Source organism: Pipra filicauda, unplaced genomic scaffold, assembly GCF_003945595.2.
Source record: "Pipra filicauda isolate LSUMZ 115617 unplaced genomic scaffold, ASM394559v2 scaffold96_size2947999_pilon, whole genome shotgun sequence".
Taxonomy (NCBI): domain Eukaryota; kingdom Metazoa; phylum Chordata; class Aves; order Passeriformes; family Pipridae; genus Pipra; species Pipra filicauda.
Genome location: NW_024105164.1, coordinates 389,798 through 401,210, shown reverse-complemented (window position 1 = coordinate 401,210; position 11,413 = coordinate 389,798). Strand labels below are relative to the sequence as shown.

The window sequence follows — 11,413 nt, the reverse complement described above, 5'->3', positions numbered from 1 at the left end:
ATCAATAATCCCTGCACATGTGTTTACTTTATTTTAGAGTTTGCCATAGTTCACTATAAATGGCTTAGATATGTTCAGTAATTCAGTTATAATGAAATGTGCAAGCCTTCAAACATATGTGTTACAACTGGCCTCTGATGTAAATGCTTTGCCAATTATATATACATTAGTGATGATTGTAGCAGGCTTATAAATACTCTTTGTAATTCTTTGGCCTCTATTCTGCCATCTCTTACATAAGTTTTATAGTGGTGTGTAATTCTAGATTCACAGATTTAAGGCCAGGAGGGACCATTAGGTCATCTAGCCTGCCTATTGATATAACAGGCCAGAGAACCTCATCTGGTTGCTTAAGCAATGAGTCCAAGAACCTTTTTGTTTGACTAAAGCATATCTTCCAGTCTGCACGTCTGCAAGTCTTCAGGTGAAGACTTTGAGACATGAAAAATTAATCAGTGGTCGCAGAGGTTTACTCCAGTTGTTAACCATCCTCACAGTGTGTCTTGGCTTCTTCCCCTACTGTATCTTACATTACACTTTGAACACAGCTGAAAATCCAGTAGGGAGAGGATCACCTTAGTTTTGAGCCTCAGCTGAGATTGTTTCAAACTCTAACCTACATGAAGTTTTGGGGGGAAAAAAAGCCTGAATTAATTCTTGCTAATATTTTTTCAACAGACCTCCAGATGTTCTTTCCGTTTTCTTTCCCATAATGGATAAATTCTTTGCAGAGAAGCTGTGTGAGAGCCATATGCCATTTCAAATTCATTTTCAACCTTTGAGTACATTACTGAAAGAACTCCTCTCAGAATTCTAAGACTTATAAATCCAGAAAAGATGCCAGATTTCAAGGGTGAGGCAACTCTGTAGGTATATATGTAAAATCAATACAGATTTCAAGAATCTGGGTGTGCATAAAGGTTGAAAAATAGGAACTGAAGAGCTTGAAAAATCTTCTCACATTGTGTGGATGTATCTTTTGGGAAATACAGCTCTGTTCTAATTCATGTGATGCTTGGCAGCTATTTGTACCGACTCTTTGGAAAGGAGTAAATGTCCCTCCTCTTCACCCACCAGCATAGTTTCTCACAATTTTCATGTGCATTTCTTTGGACACCTTACCTGAGTGCTGGCACAAGTATCTTTACTCTCCTGGGTCTATTCACCACTGTCAAAAAGTCTACAGTTTTCTATCAGGGTGGTTTTATTATCTGCCAAATTCACAGATACTCTTATTATATGGTGGTGGAGGAAGAAGAAGATGGGGAGTCTGGATCTAAATATGTTTCACATTTTGGGGAATCTTATTTTACTCAGATTGATTTTGCAGTCTGTGAGGCTAAGTAAAAATACAGCCTGTATGTTAGAGGCAGGCAAAGGAACAAGTGACAGGTAGAAGGTGTTCAGCTGTTAGATGGTTCCTTGGAGTTTTGTGCCAGAGCAAGGCATAGTACCAGGCAATTGCAGTCTGATAATTTAAGCAGAAACTGGTCATGGCTGAGAAACCATAATAATTATTATGTTAATGAAAGCAAAAAGGCAGGAGAGGTCTGTTTTCTCCTGACAGATAGGGATGTGCAGATCAGACCAAAATCTACAGGAAAACATTGAAATCTCTTTAGAATAAAAATGTGGAGTTGAGTCAATGTGTTCTTTTAATTGCTCTATTAGCACAAAATAAAAATGCACCTAAACTTTAGTGCTTTTATTATTACACTTAGGAATGTTTACTCACTGAAGGTAAAGTGCTTTGAGAAGGAAAACATACTTCCTCATAGGGACTGCTTCCCATATTTGGAGTATGACTGTTTAAATTGTAGCTCAGCAGAAATATTTTGATTCTGTGGGGCACCAGCAGCTCAGCAACAGTGCTGCCTTTCACATCCAGTTCTTAAGCGTAACAGATCATTTAGACCCTGGGTTGGCTAGGCTCACACAAACCAGGTTTACAAAGAGTTATAAAAGCTTGGCTTTCCTCCTTCCTTCTCCCCCACATTCCAATTTTTCCCCTTATAATTTTACCACAAGGCAATGCAGTCGAGCTTTTCTTGGATCATATGCATCTAGATCAATAAATATCAGTTGCAGAATAGGAATCTGTACACAGGCATGTGCTAGAAGGATGAAATAGTTATGTTAGTTTAAAGGAACTTCAAAGTTTGTTTTGTTTTATATTTTCAGGGCACAATGCCTATGTTATATAGGTACCAAGCTGAAGTTGGAGCGAAAGAAGAAAGTTCTTTCTGAAAAAGCGGCAGTGCTAGAATGTGCTGTGGAGACACAGATTGTTTTTCAGCTCTAGTGGCATGTATGGTAAGAAAAATGATGTTATCTCTGGCTGGGTAAGGGTACTACACATTATGGAATAATCTACTTTTCAGCTGAGATCACATAGGTATTGTCTATAGATAGATGCAAAGCATCTTATGGGAACAAGATGTTTGGTTCAACAACAGACTATCAAAAATATTAAGGTAATTTTTTTTCTGCTGGTTTTTAGACTATTAGTCAGCCTCTACAAGGCACCTTATCCTGTCCTCCCCTCATGTCCCCCTTGCAAAATATAAATTACTTTATTGGCTCTAAAGTGAGATTCAGAGTGATATTCAACCATTTGCAGAACAATACTGAAAGGTTTATCAGAGATCTCGTGGGACCCAAATGGTACACAACATTTCTGCTGGCCCTGAGTAATTTTCATCTACCTACCTTATCTCAAACACAGATTTTAGATTCAGTGGGTTTTATATCAAGGCCGTGCTCTGTGTAGTGTATGGAGGAACTCAGCTAAAGTCATGATTCTGCCACTAAACTGAGCATCACTCTATTCCAGAACAGTATTCCTAATCAGAATTTCACTTTCTCTAAAATGGATTTAGATCTTTGCATGGAGTTTCTATGGAAGGCCAGCATAATTAATTGTCCTTTTGACTGTATATTGATAGAGGAATTGCCACAATGAGACCAAAGGCAGAGGGTACAGTCAAAGGTATTGCACCTTTCCAATTACAGTTAACTCCTATGAAGATACAGTCTTTCTGGTTATAACTAATGCAAAAATTTGGACTGGAATGATATAGAAGTATGCTGAATCAGCAGTGATGATGGCAGCCTTTGAAACTTGCTAAATGAAGAAACTCAAGTATGGGACTTATCATGAGCTGTTGTAAAGGCAATTTTTTCTTGCATGAAAAATGTTATTTTATCATGTTTTGCTTTGTAAGAAATAAGGCTCAGGATTTAGCGGACAGGAATCATGACAATGAGATTTCACTTAGCCATCTCCTGCAGGCCTGCTGCATGATTCTAAGCACTCGCTTTCCTTCTTTGTGCTGCCATCTCTTAATGTAGAAGCTGAGAAATAATGATTCCCAGGGTGATGTTTTTAATTTTTTTCAAAGTTAGAAACGATCATTATATTTATCTTGCCCAACTTCCTGCATAAAGCAACCATAGAATTCCAGCTAGGAATTATCACTCTCTTACAAAGTATTGTGCAATCCCTGGCCAGCTGCAGCTGTATTCATGATGAAGTGAGTGGGCTGCACACTGATACAACTTCTTTTCATTCATATGGCAAGGAACAACATACCATGTCTGCTTTGAGAAAAAGGGATGAGTAGGATTTTTTAGCTTGCCTGGTATATCTCTCCCACAAAGTATGACACAGAAGTAATTGTATAACTTTTCATACAGAAAAGCAACATATTTTTTATCAGGAGTAACTTTTTCATGAAAAGGTGTATATTAAGCTACTGTCAATCTACAATAAACGAAGTTCCTGGAAAGCTCTAGACAAAAAGGCTCTTTACATTAATTAAAAAGCTTTAGTCATATAAAAATATCATCTAAAAACTTTCCCTCCTTCTTTATTGGCTTCACTGTGAGTAAAAGTACTTTTGCTTAAACTTAAGGTTAATAATACGTATATAGTCATGTAATATTTATATTTGTATGCAGACATTCATAGTTTTCTATGTGCACAATCAAATTAATCTGTATCAGAGTTCCAGATCAAATCAGAGAGAATGTCTCTTGGTCTGTCACACATTTTCAAAACCTGAAAATTTTGCGCTGCACTGTAAAACTCAGTAAAACATATCTCATCCTAGTGAAGGCCAGATTAGCTCTTTAGAGCCCTGATGATTTGCTTGAGGCCTTCCATGTAGGGATACCAGAATGTGTGTGTAAATTAATGCTTAGATGCGCAACTAGAAGAGGTACTTTCAATAAAGCTGCTAATTCTGTCACATTGATAGTGACCCTTAGTATATTAATATTGGGTTCCCCACATTCTGTAACACAATACCTTGATGAAGCAGAATTCAGAAATCATGTGTTGCAGCAGCACAGCACATCTGGCTTTGAGCTCCATAGGCATATGCCAATATGTTGTTAATAGACAAGTCAATAGCTAGATGTTGCTAAAGCTCATGTGGGGGTACCTTGCTTTTTAAGTCCAAAAGATGCCTTTGGTTTGAACTGAGCATAACTTACATTTCATTGTCTATTAGCAAAGGGTTTTTAGTGTTATAATTCTTCTGACATCATGTGAAAACACAAGAGCTTGAATAAAGGGTGCCAAAAGGGCTTAAATTAATTTCAAAACCAGATCAGCATCCATATCCTTCTTTCCTCTTTATATTCTGGTTATGCAATAGAGCAGGAAGAGAGACCTTATTACTGTTTTCAAATTGTATGAGGAGTCCTCATCATGCATAGACCCAGTGCAAACTCTCCTGAAGCTCATTTCCGTGGTCCCTACTGCAGAGGATGTAGCAACAGTGAGGAGACTCAGCCCCAGCATAGAGAAGTTTGAACAACAGAAATGTGCTGGAGACCAGCAAATGTATGTCATAGAAGCTAGTAGGCTGGTTTGTCTTGAGTTTGGTCCAAACACAGGTTGGTAGGTTGCAGCTGCACCCAGTTAGGAGCATCAAATTTGCTTATAAATCAAGGACCTCAAAGCATTCTCCAAATGTTAATTAGGTGTTGTACCTTATGCCATACTTACTTGTAATGTAAGTAAATAATAATAGATATATTTTACAAATGGGCAGATTTGAATTCCCTGAAACTACTTTGCAAATCTAGGACCAAGCACCATCAGTGCTGAGAAGGGACCTTGTGACAATGTGCTACAGGTATTGGCTCTTTTACATCTTTGCCAGAATCCAATAGCAGCAGTAGGAGAGGTTTTCTGTCAGTCTCTCAGCCAGCCTCTGAGTAACTCCTTTGTTTTTCTCTAGCTGCACCTGTGAAAAGCAAGTGCTTGTTCTTTTCATCAGATAAAAATAACAGAATGGAATTCGAGTATTCTATTCCTCAGCTCTGTCAGGCAATGTAGTACTTGGTAAAAGACACGGAAAAAATAAAAAAGACACCACGAACAAGAAAAGCATGTTCAAATCTGACAGTGTAAGTCCCAGAATACAAGGGAATTTGTGCAAAGCACAGTCTGTTTATACAAATTAGCAACTAGAAGAGCCACAATAGGGAGGTTTGCAAGAAGCAGTTCTGACTCTAGGCAAAACAGATGTAGTTGCTTTGCCTTGTTGCTTGCCTTCACATCTGACTTGAGATTGAGACCCAATGCAGAGGGATGATCTGTGCATAATTCTGTTTTGAGATGTACAAAACCTCTCAGAAACTTCTATCAGCTGAGATCAGTGTAAGAAACCAGATCAAAGATAAGCTGAGAGAGCACAGACAGGTCAAAGGTTGGAAACTCACACTTTTGCCCTGTGTAATCCTGCACTGTTGTTACTGACAGAACCTGTAGTTATTGCAGTTAAAAGCTCAGATAACAGTGGCACAGATTGAGTGTGCTCCATGTTTTCAGAAGACAATCTTTAGAAACATTATTACTGTATCAGACTTTCCAGTCATTTTGTTGTAAGAAATGTGTATATTTATACCAACATACACAAGCACACACCTGCAATCCCTGAAAAAGACATTTTGCTAGATAAAGTCCTCATTAATTATAAATTGATCTAGTTCCACTGACCAACTTGCAACATGTAAAGCTATGTTATTTAAATTAAGGTCTTTAAATTAAGACATTTAAATTAAATTAAAATATAAATTAAGATTGATCCAAATTAAAACCTGAGCCACTTGATCAAGATGGGTAATTTCTGACAGTTTAGTGAATCAGAGGTTTGGGAACTACTGTGGACATCATAAGCAGAATGCCTGACTTGTGATATGAGTCTCTGAATGTATAGTTGATAGTTTATATTTAGTAAAATATAACAATTTGGCAAGTGCATTCAAGTCAGGAAACATAATCCAAACAGAGGTTTGCGTATTGTTTACTCAGAATTGTCAATGAATATTCTTTTAGCAGTGTGCATTTCAGAGGTCATTAAAATTCAGAAACAGGGATATAGACACATCTTCCTGCTTTAATTCACTGAGTAGCATTTTCTGAGTCCGTTCTGCTGCATGTATTAAAACTGCATGTATTCTGCCATGAATTAAAACCAACAAAGTTTAAGAATGGTGAGTCTGAAAACTGGATGCTGGGTGAGCTGGGATCCAGAATCAGAGAAATTACTTAATTTGAGCTACATGGCCATTCATTGGCTGGCATCAGAACAGTTCAGTGATCAAACTCTTGGAATACTGTGGCTTTCTGTTTTCATCTTTTAATATGTCTGTATTTTTTGTAGATGTCATGCTATATTACAGTAGCATGGTAGGAGTCACAGTTAAAACTCAGACCCTAGTGATAAGTATTTTAGAAAAAGAAAATCATAAAAGCAGTGGATGCTCTGCAGAGCTTACTGTCTGTAACCCCAGTTGTACAGCCTCCAACACTCCACTGACATCACTGGGAAAATTAAAAATGTGCTAGCTCTCATTGCAGTCCATCTTACCTAACCTCTTATTTAAGTAAAACAGAGGGGCCATGTATTTTGCTGAGTAGAGACACCAGGCTGAATTGGGACCCCAGAGATGGTTACATGGATCACTTGTTGAGGATTGTACCAAGCCCTTTTCCTGCCCCATCATGATCAAGTAACTTTCTTGTGGCAACCGCAGTAATTCCCTGCAGGGGGCAGGGATATTAAGAAAGTATGTTTAGAGTCTCTTAATGTAATTTAGCAGCAGGAAACTAGGAAGGAGTGCCAGAACCATGTGAATAGCCAGTTCTTTGTGCAGCACTTGCAAATGCTCCACCTAGGCCACAGCAGGGCAATTGCTGTTTCGTTTGAATTTATTACTAAGAAGTGTTTGTCTACAAGTACATTCCACACCTGATTTAAGGCTTTTCGTTTGCATGTGACTTATGTAATAGTAAATTTACAGTTTAAATGTGGTTAATGAAAATTAGTATTTTATTCACGGGAAACAATTTCATGCCAAAAATGGCACTCTCCTAAGGCCAGGTACGTCTGCTAGATGACAGTGCTGTCAACACCTCCTAGCACTCAATGTAGTACTTAGCAGCTTTTGGCACCTGAATACTGTGGAAGTGTCCCAGTTATAGTTCTGTGGTAATCCAGGGATGAAAACATTTCATGGTAAAAAACATTCACTTAGATCAAGTCAGTAAGGAGAAAAAATAACTACTTAAGCATAGTGAAGAACTTGTGTTAAGGGAATGATCTAGGCTGAGGATATCCAGAGGCACAGAGAGCAAAAGTGAACTGTGTCAGGTCATTCCTCCATTCAGTGGCTCTTTCACTCCATAGTGATAGTAACTCAGCCATTTAACCATGCTGTTTCTACCCTCTATCATACTGGTTACATGAATATAATAACAATATTTAGTTACAGAAGATTAATGAAGTTGTTTAGGTTGCAAGTACCAAATGATGCATGATTAAGAAAAAAAATAACACCAAAACAACAACAAAACCCCCAATCCTCACTTGTGTCCTTAAAAACTAGTTAAAAATATCAAGATATATTTATCCATCTGTTGCCCTCAAATAAAAGACATCAGGGTTGAATTTGGCCCCCTTTATTCAATTTGTCCTCAATTTGCTAAGCTCATTAATTTTCTCTTATTTTACTCTCTGTTAACTGAGAAACAGCAACCTCTTTGCAATAGGCATTAGAAGCAGGAAATCTCAGAGTATGTTTCTAATTGCCAGACTTTCTTTCTCCCTTTCTGCTGCTCCTGTTCTTAAGGAAGCACGAGGGGTGGCATGAACATGAGGTGCCACTAGGGAAACAGAGGAGAACATCAAGGTCAGGGTGAAAACCACACAAGAAGCAGGAAGAGGTGCTTGCAGTGCAGTTCATGACCTTTGTATTTTTTTTCTGATTGTCCAGGAGAGGGAGGAAGGGGGTTAGAGAAGGAGACATAGGAAGTTAACATTAGAGCAGATGTATGCATAACCTCTGCTAGAAAACATCAGAGAGTTAAGAAGGTTATGTTGAAGCCACTAAAAATTGCAGGGTTCTTGCTGATGAATATCTGGGAAAATCAGAGGTGCATCTGATCTTTGTTCCCAACAGATAAAGGTCAAAGCCCAGGTTTCGAAAGGACAACTGAACCATATAAAATGCTTGAAATATGTAGTTATTTAAAAAAAAATTAAAATTTTAGAAGTGAAGAATACACTTTATAATTGGTAAAAATGAAGTTTTTACCAAACATAGTAATTTAAGATGTTCATAAAAACTGGCAGGTACTAGCCTTAGTGAGAGTCTTCAAATTCTCATTAAGATAGAATTATTTAGGTTGGAAAAGACTTTTAAGGCAGTTCTCTTTGTGTTCTGATTTGGATGTAGTAATGTACATGTTCTGCTCCACAAATACACAAATGGAAAACTGTGACCAGGTCAGAGTGCCAGTTAATTTTGTCCATACTTGCTGAGGTCTCAAACATGTCAGATTAGGCACATTCCTAGAGAAGATAGAATCTTTCTTTCCAGTGCCTTGGGGAACAGTTTTAGTGCATCACCACAAACTGAGAAGGTAAAAGTCTGAAACAAAATTCAAGCACAATCTTTGCCTGTTTTGTTACATAGAGAACTGTATAGCATTTTTAATACTATTAAGACAAGACTATAAAAGTCAGTGACTCCGAGGCAGTGAGTGACAGATTGCTGCAATCAAAAGAGGCCTGGTAGAAAGAATACTCTACAAAACCTCTGATGGTTTTCTATTAGGTTGGGAAGAATGAGGAGTCTTTTTGAGCAGTGCACCAGTTAATAGAAGTTCTTACACTAGGTGTGCAGGTGACCTTCTCCACCTCCAAGTTAACACTGCCCATTACATTGTCACCTGAATTATACTCTGAGCCACACTTCCTGTTACAATACGAAATGCTAAGAAGCTTCAAAGCAGTCTTCAGCCGAGTATAAAACCAGCTCTGGGAATTGCAGCAACTTAATTTTTCCAACCACAATGAGAAGAAAAGGAGTGTGTAAAATGATGAGTGGGAAGAATAGTTAAAATATTGGTGTTCTGAGTATGAATAGCTGTTCAACTATCAGTTTATTCTACATGCAGTGAAGATACTCCAGAACTTATATGGCTTTCCAGACTCTATGTGTCATATCCTCTGGCATTTCGCACAAACAAGAGTTTGAAGGTCTGTTTCCAAGACTTTTTACCCTGTGATATCCAAAATGATGATTTTTCTGTGTGTCAGGGAGCTCAAGCTCACAATAATAATCTATTGACGGAGAGAAGAAACAGAGTTCTTGGGGATTCCAGGTTATGTCTCGATGGGATACTGTCACCACCTCTGGGAGTGAGACAATTAGGCTTCATTTGCCTTTCTTCTATTTGACTTTGAAGGGATATTAGTGAAAATCAATTCAATTTCTTGTATACCAATAATAAGGCCTTATTGTCTCTACTGGATGATTAGAAGACATGAGAATATCACCAAATGTGCCTGCAATGAATGGTTACCAGGACGAAATTAAGTTTGGTGTGATTGGATGCTGAAAATGGGAAAGATTGTTTTATTGAATGGTGGTGAAAAAATAAAATGGGGGAAAAAAGGTTTTGTTTTTCATAAACATTCATGAAGGTAATGATTCTGTTTGAGATATTGCATGGTGATGAGCTTTCTGGGGAGAGCTAGTGTCAGGACACCTTTTCTAAACCAAGCAGATGATGTCCAGGGGTTCCTTGTGGACACTTGAGAAGCCAGCAGCCTGGCTGGTGGATTTCTGGGAGCTCCCCATTCAGTCAACAAAGCAATAATTGCTGAATCTGGACTTGCAGAAAAACCTTTCCCAAGGTAGGAGTTTGCCTAAATTCTGGGCTTTACCAGAAGATCAAAACTTGATCTGCAAGCAGAGGGGCATGGACCAGCAATTGCACTATATCATCATATTAAATACTCACCTAGAGAAGGGCCTAGATTAAAAATTGCTTATTTTTACTTACTCTGCGAGATCCTTGCCTGATATCTACAGATATTGATGATCCCTTATTGTTTAATTTGCGAATTTATTCTTTGTCCATTTTTCAGCTTCTTACGATGTTCTTTTTTTTGTGCAGCTGCCTTAGTGCTTACATTTGCTGTACACCTTTGAATATTTAATATTTTTCCAATGCAGATATAAATAAATTTGTGAAATATCATAATTCATCTCAAAATGGGATATTTTCTGCCTCATTAAGGGTCTGTTTTTATGCTTCCTGTTCTAAACTGCTGCCTTCAACTTGCATTCAGAAATCCTATCAATGTTCATATAGATTCAGGGAAAATAAGTCTGCTGAAAAATTAATAATTGTATTTATTAGTTGAGAGAGGCTTATTTAATTTTTATTGATAAAGGATTGATGTCTATAAACAGAGGGAAGTTACATAAGAGCAGTTCATAAAGCTGATTAGTCCTGAACCAAAGACACAAGGCCGAGGATAAACACCTGGTTGTTTCTTTTGACTGTAGCTTGAAAATTATTTTATTCTTGAGAATCAGAGGAGGAAATTATCTCTTGTAGAAATCTCTGTTAACACTAAAGGGAACATGTTCAAGCACTTGGGAACCATGTCTACGGTTAGAGAACTTTCATACATTGCCATTTTTGCCAATGGTACCTGAGCCCAGCAAACACAGCAATAAAAAGGGTCTCGTAAGGCTTCGTCTACTAGTAAAGTAAACATTACCAGGAAGTGTTCCTCAGCACTGGAACTCAGTTCTCTGTACTAGTAGATTTTTAGAAAAGTTCTTGGCATAGTTTCTCTTCCACTACCCGGAATTCTCGTACGCAATTCATGAGCATGATTCAGGAGTTAGCAGTTTGCAGCAAACAGTTAGGATGGGGCCACCCTTTACAGGGTAAGTGAAACTGGTACCATGGAAGAGGACTCATTGAGATTAGTACCAAAGAACACGCTCAAGTATGTGCTAGCCCTCTTAGACAAGCCATACCCTGGCTTAATCTCAATAGCAGCAAGTTGTAACTTGTTTCCCTGAATACTTCTAG

At 38.0% G+C, this 11,413-nt stretch overlaps 1 protein-coding gene across 1 annotated transcript in view; it reads left to right on the top strand.

Moving 5' to 3' along the window:
* Window positions 1–2,268: 2,268 nt before the first annotated feature.
* The window catches only part of MAPK8 (mitogen-activated protein kinase 8), a 183,516-nt gene continuing 174,371 nt past the window's right edge, over window positions 2,269–11,413 (top strand). The window contains exon 1 of the mRNA XM_039391445.1: window positions 2,269–2,313. The gene's annotated coding sequence lies outside the window, so the exon portion shown is untranslated. The remainder of the gene's footprint in view (window positions 2,314–11,413) is intronic.